Genomic DNA, 25,300 nt, shown 5'->3' with positions numbered 1-25,300 from the left:
CTAACCAATACACTCAGAGAAAACCTTTGAAAACTGCAGGAGATCATTAAAAAGCAAAGAATGTCTTCAAGAATATCACAGAGGGAGAAAAGGATTGGAAAGTAGAGGAAAGATTCACGAGTAAAGTGCTTCTCAAATGTTTCCAAATCGTGGGGAAGACAGAGTTAAACACCAAGGAGTCTCCCAGACTCAGTCAAGGAGGATCTCCTCTGAGATGTATCAGACTCCAACTGCCATACAGACAAGAAACAAGGTAGCAACTGTAATAATAGCCAGAGAAAAAGGTTGACTCCCTTATGCAGAGCCTGTTAGACTCAAGACCAACTTCTCAGCAGGATGCTCACAGGTCAGAAGAGAACTGGATGAAATATTGAAGTCCTGAGTGAATGGAAATGTCCACATAGGGACTGGAAGGGTCATATGCTCCAGGCTAAAGGACTTGATCATTATCTATAGATAATGGTTACCCTTTAACCTTGGGGCAGTAGGAAAGGGGCCACACTAAGGTAAGCTTCACAGTCTATCACCAACAGACGGTGTCACAAGGAAATGAGAGTTGTGCTTCAAAAAGGGAATGATCAATGTTGTCAATTTCAGAGCTTAATTTTTGTTCAAACATTATAAAATCTCATCACAATAGCCATGCCCCATCCCCAAAAAAGTCTTTTCTGTACCTCCAAAGCTCCACTTCCAGAGCATGTGTATGTTTCTGATGACCTTGGACCTAGCCTTGCCTTTGCTGGCCATGTAAGATGCTCCTGGGGAGGTGTCTATACCACCTCCATAGGCAACTTCTGCAGCAGGTACTTGTGGTCTCTCTCCCCTGCTTGGCCAGCCGAAAGCAAAAGAATGCTGCCCGGGACTGAGGCTGCCCACCTGTGGAGTGAAACACTGACTGCTGAGATCAAAGACTGACAATCAGCTCAGTTCTGCCAGAACTCAGACTTAAAGTTCCTACTGTAAACAGACTGCCAGTTCCCCTTCATCCGGTCTCATGTTTATGTTAAAAGTCTGATTGCTGTGGTTTCATTTTTGACTTACTATATAAACACTTTGTACCCTAAGTAAAGTACAGTTACTTGGTGTCATGTCCCTCTTTGCTCTCCCCCCACGTAGGGTCTGCTGGCGGAAAACTACAGGTACTTATGGAGTTCCATATTCCCATGGTTACACTCTATGCCCTGCAAGAGCTATAGTCCAGGCTCATGGCTTCAACACCATGGCTGTTTGATTAGCTTCACACACATGGTGCATTGCTGACCACCAGACTAGAGATCCCAAGCTGAACTTTAAGTTAAAATTATTACGTGTGCTGAACTCCTCTGGATAAACTACACTTATTCTGACTTAATTATTAGCAGAGAGCATCCAAGTGAGTTTTGTAATTTCTTAAGTACTAAGGTCAAGTAAGAGTTATCTCCTGCATTTGAACCCAAAAAGTAGATGCTTGGATATTGACGCACTACTTCTGTGGGCATAAGAGCTGACACAGACCAACATTTAAAGAAGGAAGATAGGGTATAAATCTGTTGCCTGGCCAAGCAGGACTAAAGCCATGGGGCAGCTCTCTAAAGACTATGAGTACAGAAGGCCTAGAGGGAAGCCCTCCAAAGCCGCTGCTCAGTGAGCATTCCTGGGAGTCGTGGGCATGTTGTCTTTGGACCTTGTTTTCCACTATTTGTGGAAAGAGCTACATGGCAAGAAAGAGCTTAAATTTGGGGTCATGGTTTGAGGAGATAAAAATTTATCATGGAGGCAAAGGTGTGTGGTAGCAATGGCTGTGCCTCTAACCACAGAAGTGTGAGATTGTTTGCACACATGTTGACCTGGTGTGAAAAGACACACACACAGAGGAGAGAGAGAGAGAGAGAGAGACAGACAGACAGACAGACACAGACACAGAGACACAGAGACAGAAACAGATAGCGACAGAGAGGAGAGAGAAAGAGAGAGATAGAGCTAGAAAAGAGAGAGAAGAAGAAGGAGGAGGAGGAGCAGAAGAGTTGGGAGGCTTGTGTTCATGGAACACAAACCTCATGACTTGTGAGAAATTCCTTCAGTAGCCTAGCACTTCCTAAAGATGCCACAATTTGTCAAGATAACGTCACCAGTTGGAGACTGTGTCTTCAAATATGTGAGCCTTTGTGGGACACTTCCCATTCAGACTATGATAAACCTTAGCAGGAAATAGAATATAGTTAACAGGAGGGGATGCAGCCATGTCCTGTGCTCAAAACAGAAACACTATTGGCTGGTTATTGCACAACATAAAGCAAGTCCTGACCTCGATGCACTCATTAGGTCCCGTGAACTATGGGCACCATAGGCAATAAGTCTGGAACAGATCTGGGGTCTGGTTTTGTAAGACTAGGGGTGCTGGGAGGTATGGTTGAAACAGAGAGAGAGAGAGAGAGAGAGAGAGAGAGAGAGAGAGAGAGAGAGAGAGAGAATCAAATGCTGCCAGTGGTAAATATTCACACAGAAAATGGTGGAATAGTGCCAGAACCCAATGGCACTTGGTATTAGCAGATGAAGCTGCTGGCTGACATTCCTGGTGATCTTGCTGTCCAGACACTTAATATAATTAAGATCCATTGCCATGGAAACAGTAAAATGTTAGGCTCCTATGTAGCTGTGTGTATTCTACAAAACCGATGTCAGAAGCAGCTCTCTCATGTCTGCACTGAAACAAGAGTGCTGGTGGAAGATCACAGTCCCTCCTTTGAAGTGGCCCCAGCTCTCCCATTTCTACCTGCTGCTTCCTTCAAAGCAGAGAAGGTCAAGATCCACAGCACCGCCATGACTGTTACACATATGCTTGCTCACATCATCATCTGTTGGTCCTTAAAGAAAAAGGCTGTCTTTCTGGTAGCCATTTTTCCTTGGGAGTCTGACATCACAACTACAACAGAGTTGCACAAATTTAAAAGTGCACAGCTTCTCTGCTGCCATGAGTCACTCATCCGCACAGCTGCGGGGCCTCAGGCATCCTCCACTCTAACTCTTAGCCCTTCCCTAGAAATACATTTTTGGGGAGCAGCAGAAGATTCCACGAACTTATTCATTGCTTGGCCTTGGCTCGTTCCTAGGCGGAGTCTCTGTTCTAGTTGACATCTTCTGGTGAGCATCACCAGACATTCCAGAGCTCTCTATCAGGGAAACTCTCTGAGTTTCCATGGCAATGGATCTCAATTATATTAAGTATCTGGACAGCAAGATCACCAGGAATGTCAACCATGGGCATCAGCTCCTCCTCTACCTACAGGATCTCTACAGTGGCCCCAGTGCAGTGACTTCCCAATCCTGGCCTGTTATCCACACTGAGCTCTGAGCAGATGTGAGATGTGTCCTTGTCCTCCTAGGCCCAGGAGGCAGGGCAGGTGCCACTCCTGGTTCAAGAGTCTCACAATGTTATTGTCCTTGTGTCTTAGCTTCTTCTCATGCCACTGTGATAAAGCATCCCGACAAAAGAAGCCTAAGAGATGAAGAGTTGGGTTTGTGCAGGTTAAGGCCCATCCTTCTCTTCTGAAGATTGTATGGAGATGCTAGAGCCTCTCCCCATCTTTGCTCTCCCTCCAGAGCTGCTTGGAAAGACTTCCCAAACATCTTTGCAGTTGGTTGAACCTGTGAAAGACAGTGGTGTCACATGGACTTGAGGCTTTGGAGATCCTAATTTGTCCTTATATTAGTCAGGATTCTCTAGAGAAACAGAACTGAGAGACTAAATTATATATGCACACATATAATTGTAAATGATTATGTTAAATATCATAATGTAAATATGTAAATATGAATTTATGATTTACTCATGTGGCTTACAGGCTGTGTTCCAACAATTTTAACAATGGCTGTCTCTCGATGGGCAGTCCAAGAATCTAATAGTTGTTCAGTTCATGAGGCTGGATGTCTAAACTGGTCTCCAGCATATACCAAGAGCCCAGTAAAGGAATGAACTTACCAGTAAGAATGAGGCCAAGCAGGCAAAGAGCCAGAACTTCCTTCTTCCATGTTCTCCTTGTAGGCTGCCACCAGAAGGTGTGAACCATATTTATGGTTGGTCTTTCCATCCCAAATAATTCAATATTTCAAGTAAATTAAGTCTCTTACTGGCATACCCATATATTTGGGTTTTAGTTCATTCCAAATGTAGCCACAATGACCACCAAGAATAGACACAGCAGTCCCACTGTTCAATGTTTAAAACCCCAAGAGGAAAATCTGGATCCCTGAGCTACTGCAGGAAGGGAGTCATATGAAAGCCACAGACCCACAATGGATTTAACTGAGAATCCACTGGAGTGAATCCAGTTTGTTCCTCTGGCACAGCCAACTCTGTACTGAGTGATGCAGGCTCTCATGAGAAGATTCCTAAGCTTTTGCATGAACCATGTGACTATGCCTGGCGCAAGACATCGGTTGGAGAACAGGGGTGTAATCTCATGGTTGCACTTTAATCATGGTCTTATGACATCCTTGGCAGTCTGATCGGTGAATAAGCACTCCTAGATCCATCCATGAGAAGACAAGTGGGAGATAGATCAGAGCAGCAGGCCACCCTTGAGGATGTGCCATATCCTCAAGGACACATAGCTGTGTCCTCGTGTACTTTTGGTTCAATACGCTGGAATTGAAGACTGTCAAGATGGCTCAGCAGCAATGAGCACTGGCAGCTCTAGGATAAGACCAAGGTTTAATGCCCATTAGCCAAGTGAAGGTGCCTATGCCTCAGAGGAGCCCCAAACCAGAACTACTGGCTTATCCAACTGGCATCCATCCCCAGCACCCAGCCAAAGCGCCAGACCCATCATGTCTTGAAGATTTCACTTCTCAAAGCAGCAAGATAAAGGATGTGTGTTTACAAATGTGTGGTGCAGTTTCCATTTGTATAGTGTGTCTGTAAATGATTCACTGGTCAGTCTCCCTTAACAACAGGCACTTCTTGGACTAGAAGTGTCTCACACAGATCAACTCTCTAGCATGCCATGTGCACAGGACAAGGTACAGAAGGGATTACTTTTCAACGCCACATCTCTGGCTTCTGTGGAGTAAAATAGCTGTGTAATGAGGGTGATCTCATTGTCCCTTCAGGCAAGGGACTAAGGTTGGTGGGTCTCAAAAACCTTCAGCATCTCTGAAATAGGCTCAGGAGACTCTGATATAGGCTCAGGCTCTTGGAGACTGGGGATAGGGAGCAGTCACTAAACTGCTTTCTGTGCAAGCATGATGACTTAAGCTTGATCCACAGAACCAGTCTGGCACTAGAGAGGTGGAGATAGGATTGCTAGAGCTCACTGAATCCACACATGCACAAATACACACATGAGAGAACAGATGGTGTGACTGTGTGCAAGAACGCAGATGTGAGTGAATGAATGAATAAATGAGTGAGTGAATGAATGAATGATTGAATTAATCCTACCCTCATGCCAGCACAAGCTAGTGAATGGGAAACATCAACACAGGGGCAGCACCTCAGATTTCTGAGCTACTGTTTAATATCAAGATTTTCAATAAGTGAGAGATGACTCAGAGGAACATATCACAGCCAATTCTTCATGGAATTTGTTTTAAAAGTCAGACAGAAAGCCTGCTTAATTTAACAATGATGCTAAAGCCCCAAATGTGCTTGTGGACACGCAGAGTAAGGGAGAAACTGGTCCTGGGGCTCAGAAAAGTGACCCAAGGAGAGCCAATTGCTCTTCTATCTAACCCAGCAATCCCAAGACCTTCATACTGGCAACTCTATCGTCCTCATTCAATTAGGAGTCTCCACCAAGCTGCTTCCCAAGTGGCCCTGTCATAAACCCACATCCAATTCTTTGGAGCCTCTACTCTCAAAGTCATCCTCCATTTTCCCCCCAACGCCTTCTCTCCTCAGTGTCTTTCCTGTCTTTCACATTTGTCTTACTCTCTTCCTTGGGCTACCTCCTCCAGGAAAGCTTCCCACAACTAAAACAGACCGACTTTTCCCATCTGCAGATCTTCTGCTGGAAGGGAAGCCATGATGGGTTCCCTTGAACCTTACAACAACCTCCATCCATTGCCTTCACCACACACGGGAGCAGGAACAGTGAGATGCAGGGTGCCTTCCTGGAAGAGATTTGGTCCATGATGAGCAAGTAGTAAATGTCATTGAGACACAGCAGCTGTGATGTCGGCAGCTGGGTTGCAGGTGCACAGATGTAGCAGGCGAGTGCTAAGGAGACTCAGCAGAGCCTGACCTCACAGGTGGAAATAGCAGGGGATGCTCCTGAAAAGAAATTGTCAGCGTCAGTGTCTGGAGTTGAAAGAGATTGTTTTCCAAATCTGAGATATCTTCAAAGGTTCTTTCAGGTACCTGTCAGGGGTGTGTGTGTGAGTGTGTGTGTGTGTGTGTGTGTGTGTGTGTGTGTGTGTGTGTGTGTGTGTGTGTGTGTGTGTGTGTGTGTATTTGTGCATACATGGACAGGGACTGACTCCAGGTTTGTAGAACTGGGTATGAGTCTCATTGATCTTCCTCCGAATAGTCGGCTTAAATAGATAGCCATTATATGTTTTCCTGGTGAGCTAGTTCATTGACAGTCTGTAGCTGCTTTACCCAGACAGTAGTCGGCAGACAAGTATCCACTTCTCTGGAGACTGTCCAGAACTGAATTCCAACTGGGACAATTTAGACTATAACAGTGATTTGTTTCTGTCTAAACTTAACTTTTAGTTCAAGATGCTAGAACTGAGGACTGTCAAGATGGCTCCAAAGTAAAGAACACTAGATGCTCTAGGAGAAGAACCAGATTCAGTTCCTAGATCATGATATCTATAACTCTGGCTTTAAAGGATCTGATGCCCTCTCCTGGCCTCTGTAGGTACTGAATGCACAAGGCGCACACACATACATAGAAGCAAAACACTTGTAGGCATGATAGATAATGATGGATAGATATAGATAGATATAGATAGATAGATAGATAGATAGATAGATAGATAGATACATACATACATACATACACACATACATAGATACATAGATAGATACATAGTTAGATAGGGATTTAAGAGAACAGATGGTATAGGTAGTGTTCCAAGGTTCTGTCTGGGGTCCAAACATAGAAAGCAAAAGAGGAGTTCCTGGACCATAGACTGCAGCTTTGAGGGCGCCTACTTCCTCTTAGCTACAATCTTAGCCCATGTAATGCTAATATTACCTCCAGGGCATGATTATTTTAGGCCTCCTTGTAGATTTTGAGTGTATTCTTCAGCACTTTGATATTTAAAACATGTTTTTTTCTGAAGCAGCGATTTTCCTGCGTTACAGACTATATAAAATTTATGGGAGCCCATGTCTTGTCAAAACTCCTTAGGAGGAGAGCTACTGGGATGTATTGAGATGGGGTAACATGGGGGAGGAAGAGTTGGCAAAGAGGCTCATAGATAATAAAAATTGACACTCACAATGGCCTGTGTGCTCGGAGATCGTCTCCAAGGCAAATCAACGTGCTTGTCTTCTAATTAACCTTGAAATGAGAAGATTCTCCAGCATTGAAAGCTTTTTGGAAAAACAGTGATGAAGCAGAGGCCCCATGTTATCATAATAACATCTTAAACCCAATAATGCACTTAGCGTATGTATGCCTAGTGTACGTATGTCTGTAGGTGCCCCAACATACTACTGGTAAGAATAGGAGCCGAAAGCCTTTACATAATTTCAGAGATGAGGCAGGCGTCTCACCGAAATGCCCCCTGTTCTCTTGCAGGCAGGGCGTCCTCATTCATGCTTTGTGTTATGTTCCCAGGGTGGAGTCCTAGATCTCTATGGAGTTTGACTAGTCAGTACCCCTCCCTGAGTACAGAGAATATCTACCACGTTAACTCATGGCTACCCCTCCCTGAGTACAGAGAACATATAACACACGAGCTCGTGCCCTGAGCTTCGCACACTTGACCAAGGTTGTGCCTCTCCCCATACAAGTCTTTGCTGTCAGTTCCCTAAAAGGTGGCTGGAAAAGCCTCGTCTTCCTGAGAACCACGCCCAGACTCAGCACCTCGCCTATGCTCCCTCCCGGTGGGAACGGATTGAAGTAGCAATGTTACTACTGTTACTAGTACAATGTTCTAGTCTTAGAAAGACTAGATGCCCAGGAGATAAACACAAACTTCAGTGGCCTGGGCACCTTGGGAAGGCACGGAGGCAGACCACTCTTCTACCCCTCCATCCGAACTCAGAGGCCCTGTCCGGAGTCCCTCCCGCTCTCAGGACAGCTCTTGAGCAGGGCCCCTCCCACTCTCGGCAAGGCTCCTGAGCCGGCACCAGCCCAGCCTCCCTTTGCTCTGTCTCTTCACAGGACCGTCAGTCTGTTCTTGCACTAATTATGGCCTGTCATCCAGAACAAATACCTCATATGACAAGTGAGATAATTAATATGCTCAGAGAAAACTTTCTTTTTTCTTAATTAAAGCACACAATTCCTTTAAAGAGCAAGAAATGTATCTATTGTGTCCAGCTGGTGTGGGTACACTCTGGTATGTATAGAACCATTGTGATTTGGTTACACTGTGTTTGCCTCCATTTCCTTTTTAAGAAATAAAAACAGATAGACCATTTTTTAAAAAAATAAATAACCAGCAAGTACCATACAGACAATGGTAGCAGCTGTTTGGTGTGTGCCTGATGCATCTGAGTCATTGTGCAAACATCTGTAACACCCAGTTACTGAATTATTATGATCTAGTTTAGTTACAGAGACGGTGGGGGAAGGGAGAGGGTGGGGAGATGACTCAACGAGCAAAGATTTTGCCTTATGACCACAAGGAGCTGAGTTCACTACCCAGAACCCATGGAAAAAAACAAGTGTGGTGGAATATGCTTATGATATTGGCCCTGGGGAAATGAAGACAAGAAGGCCCTTGGGACTCCATGGCCAACCACTCTAGATGAACTGTGAGTCCCAGGCCATGATACTCTGTCCCAAAAAAGAATGTGAATGGCTCCTGAGGTGGGATGCCTAAGGTTGTCCTTTAGCCTTCCCAAGTAAGTTCACGCACATGCATATGATTACATGCGTGTATGTGTGCACACATGCCACACACATACACACACACACATACACACACACATGCACAAAGTCACAAGACAGCAGGGACCTTTAAGAGAGATGCATGATCACAGACTTAGGCATGGCAGGGACTCCTCTTCTGAACTTTCCTTTCTGTAGGATTGGAATTGGAGCATCTCAAAGCATTTGGCCCAAGTTGCACTTAGAGATATAGCTACCAGATCTCAGTATAAGAACAAGAAATAGCCAGTTGTGTCCAGATGTGAGAAAGTGCAAGAAACACTCAACCTGGTAAGAAATGGAGTGCTGAGGGGAGCTGACTTCTTGTCCCCAGGGCCCCAGACAGTGCAGGGACACCAGCAGGTTGCCAGGGACATGCTGGGCCTCAAACCAACAAGACTATCACAGAGGTGCATGAGAAGTAGAAACCAGCAAAGTAGCCATGCCAATAAAGATGAAGAAGTGAGCACCTGTCTGCTATGGCACCCCCCAAAGTACTCTGCTCCCACCCCTTTGGGAAACTACCAGTGGGGAGAGTCACCTTACCGAAGGTCACTCTGATAAGACAGGGATAAAGTTCTCAGCTCCAGGCGTCTATCACTTTATCCCCTCCATTTGGAGAGCAGAAATTGGACATTTGTTCACTCTGATTTATGCTCCCTTTTTTTTTTCCTCCTTGAAAAATGTTCGATTCCTTGGCTTTAGCCATCAGGGGAAAAAGAAAGAGCACACAATTTCTTGTAAAAGGCTCTTCTAAGCTCACAAGTCTCTCTCTCTCTCTCTCTCTCTCTCTCTTTCTCTCTGCCTTTCTGAAAAGACGGTGAGGTCAGGGCAGGCACAGGTCACTGCCTGCAGTGGCTCTGAGCCAGCTATACCCATGAATCCCCAAAGAACACACAGGGCAGAGATAGCCAGGTTTAGACACCAGAGGGTGTCTGAAAAGTAGGTAAGTGTCCTGCCCATATCTAAAATCATGAGCTGGATATAATATCCATGGGAGAAGCCCGGTGCTCACCAGGAGGTTAAATACCTACCTAGAGGAACAGATGTAGGGTGTCTGTTCTATACCCACAAAGGGATGGCTGAGCTTGGCTTCAGGGTAGGGAAGATAGGAGAGTTAACAAGTGTGGACTATCTAAGATTTTCTAGGAGATAGACAGGAAGAGAAGTCATGTCCATGCCCACTGCTTGGAAGAGATGGTGAGAAATAAATGACTTGTGGGTCATCTCATTCTTGGGTGGCAGCTCCAACTTCACCTACCCCAGGAAGTTGGTATCACCCAAGAATGACACCTATGAGGAAGTTAAGGGACTCCTGTCCTGGTAGAATGAGGTATTCTTTCAATCGAGGACCTAACTAGCACCAGGCCACATTATCACACTTATTCCTGCAAGGGTTTCCAACCATCCAAGAACCAGGAAGAGGCAAGATTGGGGCAAAGGGGCTTCAGATCTAACCCTGATCATATACTTAAGCACAGACTTTGGTCAAGGCTACAAACCTTCTTACAATCTATAGAGAACAGGTATTGTCTGTTTGTGTTATTAATGATCCAACTTCTTTAAAAAATGAAGATAGGACTATTCGACATTTCCATTTCTTCACCTGTGACTTTTGGTAGATCATATCTTAGAAAGGGCTGAGTCATTTGTGGCCATAGGATTATTCAGAATCTCTTTTCATTATCTCTTCACTGCCTTAGATCTGTGATGAATTCCTAGCTTTCATTTCTGACATGAATAATTTGTGTTTTCTCTGGTTTTGGTGAGTCTGACTACAGACTTACTAAACTACTGGTCTTTCCAAAGGAACGGATCCTTATTTTGTTGATATTTTTCTCTACTAATTTTCTCTTATTTTCAATTTTATCAGCATCTACTCTGATTGTTACTTTCTTTTCTCTACTGCTTACATTCCCCTTTTTTTCTGATTTCCTGTGTTAGATGACTCATTTCAGCTCTTTCTTCAGTGGGTGCATCCAACACCATAAACTTTCGTCTCAGTGTTATTTTTGCCATGTCCCACAAATTTTGACAAGTTGTGTTTTCAGTTTTTAATTTACTTCACAGTATTTTTAATTCACTTGAGATTTTTGTCTTTGGCTCTTGTGTTATTTACAGTCATGTTGTTTAATATCCAAGCACTTTGAGATTTTTTACAGCTGTCTGTTCTAAGAATGCAAAGAATATAATTCTTATTCTTTTACGGTTTTAGTGTGCATCTTATGAACCAGAATGCAGTCTTTCTCAGTGAAAGTCCCACATGATCTTGATAAAAGCTTCTTTTCTCCTGTTGATAGATAAAGTAGTTTACCGATATGAAGAGTATCTAGTGGATTGATGGTGCTGCTGATGTTAACTGTATCTTCAGTCACTTTTGCTGGCTGGGTTTACTCTCCTATGATAGAGGGGTGTGAGGATTACATCTGTAACTGTGGATTCTTTGTCTCTGCTTATAGACTTGTCTTCTGTGTGTATTTAACATTTGTGATTAGGAACACACAGTATAAGGATTATTATGTCCTCTTTGAGAGTTATTTCTTAAAGTACTTTCAGGAAGACCAAGCAGACGTCTGTTGGCATACTAGTCAAAGGACTAGCAAGTGTGAAGGCCAGGTGCTAAAGAGATGGCATGGCAGCCAAGAGTTTGTTCTACACTGAAGGAGGACCCAAGTTCAGTTCCAAGCACCCAGGTCAGGCAGATCACAACTGTCTGCAACTCAAGCCAGGGAATCCAATGCCTTCTTGTAGTCTCTGCAGGCACCCCAACACACATGCTTATACACATATGCAGACACACATGTGATTAAGAAATAAGCATTTTTTTAAAGAAAAATAATAGAGTGAAAACTATCCCCTTCACCAGGGACTTCCAAATTTTCTGTTTAGAATGAAGATCTGTTCCCAACTCAACAACTGAAATTTCACTCCTGCTCTTCACTGACATTACAAATTCGTCAAGCCTCACCCTCAAACCCTGTGCAATCAGGTTCAGCTACTCTCTCCTGGTGGTGCTCATCTCTCTCTCTTTTTAGCCCACCCAGCCTGGAAACCTGGCTTCACCTCTCCTTTAGCCCACCCAGAACCTGCACATGCCCTCCTACCACCAGATATACCAAGCCATTCTGCAGGTCACTGCTTCCCCGGTATTTTACCTGGTGATCTTCCTCATTCCCCACTGCACACTCTCGGCTGCTGGACAACCTGAGATCCTACTCTAGACTCCCTGAGCCTAGAATGTTATCTGTATCATGTTGCTTCTGTGACCCAGGACTGCAACAAGGGTCCAGCAAACATGCTTTGGGTGAGTATATGGAGACAGCTTATAGTGTAAAAGTGGGAGGAGGTCCTCTTGGATATGAGGGGCTCAGGGCAGCAGCCCCAGAAGGTTGGGAATGTAGCTCAGTTAGTAGAGTGCTTGATTCTCACGCAGAACACTGCATTCAAATACTCCTGTAATCCTAGTACTTGGGAGGCAGAGGCAGGATTTATTTAGCAAGTTCAAGACCAGCCTAGAATATATGATAACATGTAAAATAAAAATCCCCCAACAGTCCCTTTGCAGCTGAGTAGGGAGGGTCCCCTCATCTGAACTATGATGACAGCCACACCCACAGGATGCCATCCCTAACCCTCCTCAGTGTTTCTCTGCATTTAACACTGGCACCGCTGCTTGGCAGGGGAAGCCTCAGCAAACTCTTTGTGGTAGGATACTTTTTGGTTTCCTAGTCCTGTTCAATCCTTAAATAATTCAAAGCACACAGCCCTCGCAGATCCCCACAGGCTGGGCACCCTCTCAGGAAGCCGCTGGAATGAGAAGAAAGAGCCGCCTCTCAACCCTGAGTTCAAGAGATGACCAAAGCTTTTAATTTAGTTTGATTGATTTAATATCCTGCACCCTGGGAGCTGAGCTCAATGTGATCCTGGCCGCTCTCCCTGCTATGCTGGAGAAGTGTCTTATGGGCGGACTCAGAACAATAATAAGACACTTTCTCTTCACAACACACACAGTGGCCAGGGACCATTTGCAATGAATGATGGGTCCTGGCGACTGCTGGTACATCACCCAGAGCTGTGCTCCTTGCAAATTGGAATCCTCTTGCTGTGGGAACCATCCTCCCTTGGCCTCCCGTGGAGGACTGCACGGTGTCATTTTGCAGATACAGTTCTAGACAGAGAGCTGGTGCTTTGGAATACCCAAGCTGTGTTATCAGACATCTGGACAGCAAGTTGATGCTTGGGGCTACTTGGCAGCGTGTGCACAGTTGCACTCAACGATCTCCCTTTGAATCTATCCTATACCTCCGTGTGGTATAGGACACGTGTGAGAGTAGTTACCATGAGTTCCCCTCCATTGGATGCATCTCCACCAGGAAGTCCTTCCCTGCCCCAGGGACTTAGCCTACCTTCTGGGGAGCAGTTGTGACCATGCACGGAGACTGCTTTTTCTTACTGCTCACCTCTGCTGACACCTTCCAGAAACTGCAGAGGCAACAAATACTGGTTGGGTTTTGCCACCTTGACACGGGAAAGCTAAGGGGATCCTTAACTAAGAAAACGCAACCATCAAAGTCTCAGGAGCATTTTCTCAACCAGTGATTGATGTGGGTGGGCGTAGCACACAGTAGGCTCTGGGCCCTTGTATGAGACGAATGGATATAGTAACTGAAAATTCACTTCGAATTTGGGTATGGTGTGAAAATAAAAATTACAGGAAGCACACCACATAGGTTGAGGGCTCAGCATGTGACAGTTGTATAACAATCCCAACATGGCGTGGGTGGGAGGAGACACAACCACATAGAAACTGATGGCCATTTAGGACTGAGTGAAAGTTAAAGTTGGTGTCCTGGTGCCTGCAAGTGGACAGAAGCCAGTGTCCCAACCCAGCCAGGTCTTGGGAACCCAGACTTAGGAGGTAAGGGACAGAGGCCAGGAGTGAGAAGCCAGGGATGAGAGTTCAGAAGTTGAAGGCCAAGATAGGGATGGGAGGCTCACTGGTCAAGGTGCTGTCCACAGTCATTAAAAGAGTAACAGGCATGAAAGTCCTAGAAATTTCCAGGTGTCAAGGGATGGGGAGCCAGGCAGGCCCAGCAGCAGCACAGGATGCCGAAGGGACCATATCAAAGGCATGGGCGTAAGCCAGAAAAGTGTGTGTGTGTGTGTGTGTGTGTGTGTGTGTGTGTACCCTCCTCCAATCCCCAGCCCCGTGATGCTTGCTTAACCCCTGTATCAACTGCCTGTTTCCTTTTGTGTCCGTAGATGGACTGCTTGCCTCGGGGTAGGCACTGGAAGAGCTTTTCTGGCCCCTGAGCTGGCTGAGTGCTCGCTCATATTCTTGCAGGCTGAGAGACTATGTGAGACAGTGTTGGTTTCCTAAGCAACACCATCCAGGGGGAAAGACAGGGAGCCACTTGTGGACAACATGCCCCAGTCCCATAGGTGTGTAGTCCTTCCTTAGGCTGTGTGGGTATTTGTGAAACACACTTTGCTACTTTCCTCTAAGACCAGAGTTATGTAACTATGTATGCATGTGCCATGTATGCATATGCTGTCTGTATGTATTGCAGTGTATGCATGTGCTATATAGGCATGTGCTCTGTATATGAATATGTTCTGTGTATGCATGTGCTGTGTATGCATGTGCTATGTGTATGCATGTGCTGTGTGTATGCATGTACTATATAGGCATGTGCTCTGTATATGCATATGCTTTGTGTATTCATGTACTATGTATTCATGTGCTGTGTATGCATGTGCTATGTAGGGATATGCTCTGTGTATGCATGTGCTCTGTGTATGCATGTGCTCTGTATATGCATGTGCTGTGTGTATGCATGTGCTGTGTGTATGCATGTGCTGTGTGTATGCATGTGCTCTGTATGCATGTGATCTGTGTGTATATGCTATGGTATGCATGTACTGTGTATATGCATGTGCTGTGTATGCATGGGCTGTGTGTATGCATATGTTGTGTATCATTGCTCTGTGTATGCATATGCTGTGTTTGCATGTGCTCTGCATGTGGTGTACGCACACTCTGTGTAGCTATCCACTCACTGCAACTATTCAAACTCATTCACATACATACACACACACACACACACACACACACACATACACACACACACACACACACACACACACACACACACACAGAGGCTAGGGAAGACTCAATCCCTTTCTAACTCATTTCTCCAATACAGGGTCTCTGTTGGAATCTGAAGCTCCCTTATTTTTCTGATAAGCTAGCTTTCTAGCAAGCCCCAGTGCTGGGTTAAGGAAGTATGTGGCAAGTCCATGCAGGATGGAGAGACAGCTCAGTAGAGTCTGTGTTGCTCTTGCACAGGATCTGGGGTCAGTATGCAGCACTGATATCTGCTGGTTTACAGCCTTCTGTAACTCCAACTCCAGGGGCTTTGATGCCCTATTTTGGACTCCTTAGGCACCTGTACCCACTTGTACACAAATGCAGTCATATATATGACTGCAATACATATATGTATTATATATGTAACTTTTAAATACATGTAAGTAATATCCTCGATCATTCGTCTTAATTCATTGAGAGAGGCTCTGTCAATCAATGCCATAGCTGGGTGATGAGGCTTCACTCATCTTGCTCCAGGCAACCCCCCATCTTCACATTCTGAGGGTGGGATATGAGGTAAGTTGCCATGCCCACCTGGTGTTCATGTGGGGTTTAGGGATCCAAATTCTGGTCCTCTTGCAAATGTGGCAAACAGTTTTAGCCACAACACCACCTCCTTAAAGTCTTGTGATGAAATTTTCTTCCTTCTATAAGACAATGTGAATGTCGATGGTCTAGTGGCTGCCTATGCTGCTGTGGCTGTGGCTACAGTTTCTGGTCAAGAATACTGACTGTCCCTGGTGAATGTGTGCAGCAATCTAAGGGCCTCTCCTATTCACTTTGCCCTGCAGCTTCTTGGCTGTGCCCGTGCATCATTATGAGAATCTCCCTTACAGTCTAAAACACTTGAATTTTTACTGGGCCTCACAACCAGAGTTCATAATACACCTCAAGGTCACTTAAGACTGCTATCCTACTGTGTACTTAGCCTGTTTGTTTAACCTGCCTTTAAGAGAACAATGTAACAGTCAATTTTATTTGCCTTGGATAAATCTTATTTGCCTTGGATGTCCCATGTTAAACATTTACAACCAAAGTTAATGTGTAGCTGTAATCTTAAATTATGTACTCGACCATGCCTGTGACTCATGAGCAATGTGTGTGTGTGTGTGTGTGTGTGTGTGTGTGTGTTATGGTAATGCATGCTAGAAACAGCAAATAAGTTGAAAGCAAACATATAACAAATAGCCACCATAAAAGGTGCAAGCAGTATTCAGATATTACTTGATAATGTTTGTTTCTTATCTGTGTCAGCTATGGTGAGCTGGAATTAGTTATTTAATCCCTTGTAAAACTCTGTTAAAGATTTCTGTTAAGTATCCTTCATCTCTTTTCTTTGTGACACTTCCCATAACTGCTTGAGAAAAGAGAAATAAAAGACACGGATACACAGACACAGAGATGAACAACATTCCATTCAGACAGGCAGAGATTCAGGCTCAAGCAACAGAATACAGACAAAGGGAGAGAACAGCAGAAAATCCAAGTCCAGCATTGCTCTTGGTAAAGCTGCTCCAGGGGGAAATGCTTTGGCGTCTTTTTCCTTAATCTGACACCAAGGCATTGTTGGGGGCTCTGAGTCACCAATGAGTTCCAACAGATGCCCCTCCATTTTCACAATCATGTACTATTCCAAAGCTGATAATTTGGTCCCCTCCTGTCTCCATCCCACCCCTGGGGGAGTGAACAGGCGGCCTTGTTCCAACCTTGAAAGGAACTGGCCTCAGTTTCCCTAAAGAGGTAATGCTAGATGGTTGGACAAAATGTCTTTGGGAAGGGGCTGGTGAAAGGACTCATTTGGGAAAGTTTCTGCCCCACAAGCATGAGGCACTGAGTTTGCATCCTCAGAATTCATGTACCAAGCCTTGTATGGTGGTATTCATGTGGAACCCCAGTGCTGAGGGTAAGCAGGGATTAGAGACACATGGGGCTGCTGGCAAACTGACCTAGCTAATCAGTGTGTCCCAGGTTCAGTATGACATCCTGTCTTATAACGTAAAGTGGAAATCTGACATGACTTCTGACCTCCACGTATGTAATCACACACACACATACACATGACTTCTGACCTCCACGTATGTAATCACACATCACACACACACACACACACACACACACACACACACATACAAGAAATAAAGAGCAAAGAAAACATTTTTGGAGTCATTCTTGGAGTCTTGGAGTTTTCTCTCTACTCCTGCAGTATGGCTGCCATTGTCCTTCTGGTTGGTTGGTTGTTTATTTAAAAACTAGAGACTTAACTTTTACTATAGGTTTTAGCGTTGTGAATCCTGAGGACATTTTTCTCCTCCTTTTATTTCTAAATAGCACCTCACCCCCAAAGGAAAGATCTTTGCATTCCAAAACTAAAGCCTGGCTCTGTCCGCTGGGCCTGTGCAGATGCATTCTTACATATGACTGCATTTAATTTGGGGGTGGGGGAGCCGTGTCTGGTGTCATACTCTCGCAGCATACATTAGTATACTGTATTATTTTTACTGCTCTTGTCCAATGTCACTGTCAAGATCGTTTCTGTCTTACAAAGTGTTCAGGTGGGCTGGCGCCCGGTGCACCTCAGCGCTGGGAAGAATGCTTGCTCTTTGAGAGTCTGGGGAAATCACCCTCGACCCCTCACTTCCCAGTTCCTTGATGGTGGTCCTTGGGGTGGAGGAGGGAGGGGAAGGTTGTCAAGCAGTTTGTAAGATAGTTATGAGTCCATTCTGGAATTCAGTTTCTCCTACAGTAAATTTTGGTGTTTTATGCCTTTCTATAAAATTTCCATTTCATCATAAATATCAAATTTATGAGCCCAAAATTGGCTCTAAGACAAAGCTCTCTCCCTCTAAACTGCACTATAAACATGAAAGGCTCCATCCCCTGTAGTTTCAACTTGAGATTACTCTGTTTACTCAACTCTGTCTCCAGAGCTCTGTGTATTTCATTAATGTTGTCAAACAAGCTCTCTTAGCCATATTGATTTTTCCTATTATTTTGAGTGTTTTAGTAATGTATATTCCGAGTTCATAATTTCCTTTCTTTAGGATGTTTTGCTTTATTTGGAATGTGTTGGTAGCCCTGTATTCAGGCTTGCTGTCAGTTGACTCAGCAGGACATGTATGATATTTTCAGTTTCCTATTTTTAGGAATAAAACATAGATGTTAAGCTTACATCCTGTGGCCTTGCCCTTTGCTTCTTCCTTGAATGATACATGGAAAAGAGTGTTTCAAACATACATACACACACACACAACACACACACACACACACTTTTTTCCCCTAGAGCATCTTCCGTCTGTCCACTGTATTCTAATTATCTCTATTTCAACACCTTTTATTCTCCTATAATCCTCGGTAATTTGGCCCATCAAAACCTGCAAAGGTATTTTCTTGCCTGCCTCTGAGATTTATAGTCCCCACTTTGAAATGATCAACATTCTAACTGGAGTTGGTTTTCTAACGAGGCTAAGAGGCTAAAGAGCTGACGTCTCCTTCAGCTAAAACTCAAATTTACCAAGATCTGATCAGAGACATTTAACCACACACATCCAAAGGAACGTTTTCCATAAGAGTGAGAAATGCTTAACCTCAATAGTGGAAGCCATGTGTGTTCAGTGCACCCCTCCCCCATCCTTTGCACCCCCTGCCCCTTTACTGTGCGAAGGTCTTCTCCGTTTACCTTTAGTGGCAGGTTCCTGTTCACAGCTATCTCACTAGTGCTAATTTGAGATTAACAGCTAGGTCTGCTTTTTATTTTTTGAACATGTCATCTCCTACCATTTGTGGAGCCCTTGATTTTATTTATAGTTATTTTGTTTAGGTACATTTTCGAGCTGTCTTTCACAGAGAGCCTATAAGACGGTAAATTGATTTTCTGTGGTTTCTCATGCACAAAAATCACTTTATTTCCTTCTACTTGAATTTTTTTTCTGGGCTTAAAGTGATAGAATCAGAACACTTCCAGACGCTTCAGGGTGTTTTCTTTGGGATGTGGGTTGACGTTATGAACTCACCACTAATACGAGCTGGCTCGTTCTAGAAACCGCTCTTCTCGTGCAGTTAGCGGGCAGGTTTTGATATGGTTTCTTGATGACTGGAGTTATGGGGCTGCTCCAGAACAAATCCAAGCATTTCCATTGATGGTTTTTTTTTAAAAAATCTATGCCCTGCCCCACCCCTTTTTAACCTAAGCATCATGAGCTATCAGAAATGTAGGGGGACATATTTGTTTCTTCTCACAACGTCCGAACTTATTAAATGACCACGAATTCACAAACTATGTTGATTTTACTGTATTTATCAAGTACTTCCAATTTCTCTTAATAGGCAGCAGCTGGCCATCACAGGTTGTTAACACACCCAGTGGTGGCATGACACTCCCAGGGCTCTTGTCACTGCAGACTGCCACCCTGTGGGGTCCAGGTGAGGGAGCTGTACACTTTTTCAGTCTGTTGGGTTCTGTAAGTTCTCAGACCTGGTTTTTCTGATGTGGTTTAATAAACCCATGTGTCCATATGCTCCCAACCTAATTTCCTGAGCTTATAAGTGGCAACTTTCAACTTTCAGAAATATTGCTGCTCACTTGACCCTCACAGTTGGCATTACACAGCCACTGGCATCTCTCGGGGACATCCCTGCTCCGCGTTTTCACTCACAGGGGAACCAAATGCCAGGAGTCACCCTGGGTGGGGCACAGCCTGAAGCCTCTGTTTCATATTATGAAGTCACTTAGGACATGGCATATCCTGGGCGCCATAATAAATGCCAGGCCCTGTCAGTCCAAGAAAACCAGCTCTTCTCCCTCGTGAGCAGCCTTTTTCCCTAATCCGAACTCTAACCTTTCTCTGTATCCACAGTCCACACCTCCTGGGGAAAGAAGGCAACTCAGGTTCCATGTAGCCGCTCTGGTGCTCAGTCACGGGTAGTGGGGGGCTGGGGAGGAGGAAAGGGGGCGGAGCATTTTAATCGTTCCAGGTTCCCAGAATTTATTTTAATGCCTACCCCTCCCCATGCTTCCTCGGGGTACAATCTGGGACTTTCCTCTGAATAGAATCCAAATTTAGCAACTTCCTATGATTTTGTGGAGAGGCCGCATGATAGGAGAGAGAAACAGGAGACAGAGACAGGCTGTGGTGGTTAAACCTGATTGTCAGGTTGCTTGGATCTGGAATCAGCTGAGATCTGGATGGGTTTGCAAGGGGATTTCCAGGGGGGATAAACTGAGGGAGGAAGACCTTCCCCCCCATGGGCAGCACTTTCCGGCGGGCAGGCCAAATACACTAAGATCCAAGGGGAAATTGGCACCTCCGCCTCCTGCCAGCCTTCCTCCCTCACTGCTGGGTGAGCTTATTGCTTTGTTGCTTTCAAAACCAGCTTCTTCGAATTTCTAGTGTTGACTGAAGAAGGCTGGAGACTTCTTTCTTTCCTCCCTTCCTTCTTTCCTTCCTTCCTTCTTTCTTTCTTTCTTTCTTTCTTTCTTCCTTTCTTTTTAGTTTAATGTATTTTAATAGCAAATCTAGAGGAACAGCACAGAAGACAGACAGCATTAAAAACATGTATTTGCATGCAGGACAACTCAGAAAAGTATAGTGAATGGATGGAGTCTCCTGTTTGACCAAAATGCCACAAACACCTGTCCGTTGCCGCCAATAAGAAATTTACTTATTTCTTAAAAATCCAAATGCTGGCATTGTCTAGAAAATTTTAATAGGTTTATTTATAATTGTTATAAAGTTGAACGATTGAAATGTGTTCACTGAAATATTCTGCTTGCATTAATGCTTTACATTTTACACTTACATTAAAAATTCATACACGAATGAAAGTAGAGAAGTGCCAGTGCCTGATTCTGTCCCCTATGTTTCCACTCAAAATAATATACTTAGGTATACTGAGGTACCTTTTGACCCCATGGAAAATAATATTTAACATTCAGAACTACGGATAACAGGAAGAAGTTTTTTTTTTTTTTGTTTGTTTGTTTTTTTGTTTGTTTTTTTTTTTTTTTTTTGAGAATGGAGTGTTTTTCTGTGTATGCAGCATGCTAGCTGGGTGTCTTTTGGCATAATTGTTACATGTTTGGCATGGATAGCACACAGGCTGGTATCTTCAAAAAGGCCAACCAGATAGGCCTCACTTGCCTCCTGCAGAGCACCAATCTGGAAGCGTAGATCTGTTTTGAAGTCCCTGAGCAGTTTCTTGCACCAGACCCTGAAAGGGAAGCTCGCGAATCAGAAGTTCAGTGAACTTCTGATAGCATCTGATTTCACAGAGTGTCACAGTACCAGGCCTATAACGATGAGGTTTCTTCACCCCTTCAGTAAAGGGCGCACTCTTGCGAGTGGCTTTTATAGCTAGTTGCTTTCTGGGTGCTTTACCATCGGTGAATCTGTGGGCAGTCTGCTTTGCATGAGCCATGGTAGAGGCACCCTCTTCTTTGGCTGGAGCTTGGTAAGCGAGAGGCAGCGCTGACATTAGAGACTGGCGACGGCGCTGCCACGATGGCGTGGCTAGAGACTCTTAAGGAATCTTTCAGACCCAGAGAACCAGACTGGGACTAGTAAAGTACCTAGCCTTGTATATTGAGCAGTTACTAGGTTCTCAGCCTCTCCAGTATGCAGATGACCGCTGTGCTGAGCCCCTTTTGTCTGTAAGCCTTCATAGTCAATCCCCTATTGAAAACTCTGCCTAATACACAGAGACAAAGGACGAGAGAAAGACCATGACTATGTTCCCTATGTCCCTTCCATTCCAATCTGTCTCTGCAGCTGGCTCCCTCTGCCTTTGTCTTCAACCCATCATCTAGTTCAAATTGTGGTAAGAGATAACTTGACTGACTTGCCAGCCACCAGACCTTTGTTTGGCTTACACAGCTTCATTTTAGAGGAAATTGGGACCAGACATTGCCACATCCAGGCTTCCTCGGCATTAATGTGGGAACAAGCCCTACAGGGAGATAGTCAGAGTATGCCGGGATGGTCCAGCCTGGGGTGCCTCCACCACTTCTGCTCACCTCCTATCTTGCCTTTCCCCAGTACTCCTGCAGGGATTGCACAAAGCTAAGCCTGAGTCACACGGTGAGTCTGAAGCCCCGGGGCTCTTCATCCCTTTCCCTGGAGCCTCTGGTTGTTAACTCTAATGGTAATTACATCATCCATCTGAGAGCAGAGTGTCCAGGTTTTACCCTGACTTACCCAAACCCTGGCAGCACATACTGCTCTTCTGGGCATGTATTTTCCCTCACAGCTCCATTTATCCATGGACAGGGCTCAGGGCCCCTCTACTAAGACCTTGGGCCACTCTGATCTATTGAGCACTCTCTGGGGCACTACCTCAGTGCATATGAGATGGCTACCCTAGTTTGGGTACTTCGGTCCAGAGGCTTCTTTCTGATGGTTCTGGAGGCTGCGAAGACCAGGCTTGGGTCACCTCCATCTGACCATTCAGCTCATCCCTGTCAAAAGATGGGAGAAGGAGAAGAAAGAGTGAGAAGCTGCAAAAGGGACAGCTATAAAGAAGAAACTGGATGCTTTCTGCCCTTGTGACAAGGGCCTGAATGCATGCCTGGGGGACCCTCAGCCCTCTCCTCCTCTGTCTCTGTTGCCTCTGAGTTTCCAGCCCAGAGACCTCCAGAGTTTCAGCACCTACCTTTATGAAAATCTCCTTTCCACCGCATTGTATGAGTGTGTAATCGCAAGGGGGATGAGAGGGAGCATTGAGCAGCTCCCAGAGGTTGGGCCAGGCCTGAATCCAGGCTTCTTACTCTCAAACCCACCTCCTAGCCACTGCTTTGTGTTCCATCCAACCAGCCAAGGCCACAGAATGCATGGGGTTTGAGGTTCCTGCCTGAATTTTTCAAAACACTATAAAAGTTTAATACCAAAAAGCATTAAAAACTCCCACAAAATACTGTCTGTCTCAACCCTGGGATGTGTTTCCTCCCGTGGGACCAGAAGGAGAATCATTCCTTGAGTTAAGGAACATATGTATCTGGCTTGTCTAGTGAAGCCTGCTAATAAAGCAAATTAAAGAATGAAGGTCCAGGCCAGCACCCTCTTAGAGGTGGGGCTCCACTTTCTGACTCCCACCCCAGCCCCTACTTCTCTCCTCCATACTTCTTCATCAATATCTGCTAAGGGCTCAAGACACAGAGACGGGGCCCCTGACAGCATCACTACTGCAATGTGTCTTAAGCACATGCTTGAGTGCTCAGTGCCTTTGCTAAAGAGCGAGAGCAGAAGGAGATGTAGGCTTCAAGCCATGGTCTATACCAAGGCTGCTTTTTATCTCCAAACTCTGATGAGGCAATCAGGATAGAAGCTGGTGGGACTCAGGGTGCATACCATCATATCACAGCCATAAAGGGGGCAGTGAGAACACTTCTTCCTTCAGTGTGCTGGTGATCTCTTCCTAGAACTCCATCATGCCATTGCTCACTAAAGAAGGGTTTGAGGTAATGAGATGATGTGGGTAGACTCTAGGTAGCAAGGATTATCTAATGAGGCTAGAACACATATAGGAGCTGGAGAGATATCTGCCACACAAGCATGAAGGCATGAGTTCAAATCTTCAGAACTCATGTAAACCTGGAAGCATACTGTGGGTGTCTACAATGGCACTGCTCATGTATGGAGGTTGAGATAGGAGAATCCCCAAGTCAACAAGCCTGAAATACACAGCAGAAAATCCACAAGGAAACTCTGTCCCAAACAAGGAGGAAGACAAGGACTCTCTTGGTTAGGTTTCCATTATTCTGGAAAGTAACCATGACGTGACCATGACCAAAAGCAACTTGGAGAGAAAGGAATGTATTTAACCTCATGGTTTATAGTCCATGGTGAAGTGAAGTCAGGGTAGGAGCTCAGAACAGGAACCTGGAGGCGGAAACCACAGCACAAACCATGGAGGAACACTACTTACCAGCTTGCTCCTCATGTCTTGCTCAACTTGGCTTCTTATCTAATCCAGAATCACTTGCCTAGGGGATGGTGCTACTCACAGTCAGCAAGCCCTTCCACGTCAATCATTAATCAGGAAAATGCTGCCATAGATATCCCATCATTCAATCCAATGGAAATGTTTCCTCAATTGAGCTTTTTTTTTCCAGATAACTCTTGCTTATGTCAAAGTGACAAAAACTATCCAGGATGAGGACCAATATGCAAGGTTGTTAATCTTCATTTGTGCATATACCTGCATTCACACATATGCATGCACACACAAGTACTCCATACATGCACACTTACATCACACAGAGGGACAGACTAACAGAAAGACAAAAATAGACTGACAGAACAGACACACATCCAATGGTGGTCATGCAAGACTAAAGAGAAAAGACAGACAGGTCTCAGGAAGACCAGTCCCATGGACCTTGAGCTTCTAACATCCAGGCTATAAGATGGCATACATCCTTTGTTGAAGCCACCCAGCAACTTTATGACAGCTTCCTTGAAAAATAAATACAAGCCCTCTCAGAGGTTCCTGCAGGAGGGAATGGCACCTATGCTCCTTCCCCCTGTAGATAAATTCATTGTTAGAAGAGGCATTTGATCTTGTAGGGCAAGTAAAAACTAGACAGGGACTCCATTAGGAAGAGACAGTGAAGTCTAGAAGTTCAGTGGTGGGTAGATTTTGGACGCAAAAGTACTGGCAGCAGGGACATCTAAGGGATACCAAGACTCAGAAGGAAATGCAAAAGGGAAGTTGGGGGTGTTATGACCTGATGCCATGTACCACTGTCACTTTGAGGCTTACAGGACAGACAGCATCCACCTGTAACCCAGGCAGTGTAGAAAATGGCCCCATTGCACTACAAGATCCCAATAGATCTCAGCTACACTTGATCCACGCAATCCTAGAACCCTCTACAGGAGGATAAAGCCACAGGATTCTAAATGACTCCCCAGGGTCTCTAGTTACAGACATCCCACCCAACCTGACCATCGCCTCTGCTCTCCCAGATCCATCCTTTTCCTATACTCTGTATATCCTCTCCTCCGTTGTACTTGTGAGGAAACCCAACCCAACACAATCAGGACCTTGTAGTCCCTTGTCTCACAGTAAGTTCCCGGGTTGGTTCCCTGTCTTAGCCATATTCCTTCCTTTGTTCCCTAAGGTGTCA

The sequence above is a fragment of the Mastomys coucha genome, unplaced genomic scaffold (assembly GCF_008632895.1).
Source record: "Mastomys coucha isolate ucsf_1 unplaced genomic scaffold, UCSF_Mcou_1 pScaffold11, whole genome shotgun sequence".
NCBI classification, from domain to species: domain Eukaryota; kingdom Metazoa; phylum Chordata; class Mammalia; order Rodentia; family Muridae; genus Mastomys; species Mastomys coucha.
This window is presented reverse-complemented; position numbering follows the sequence as displayed.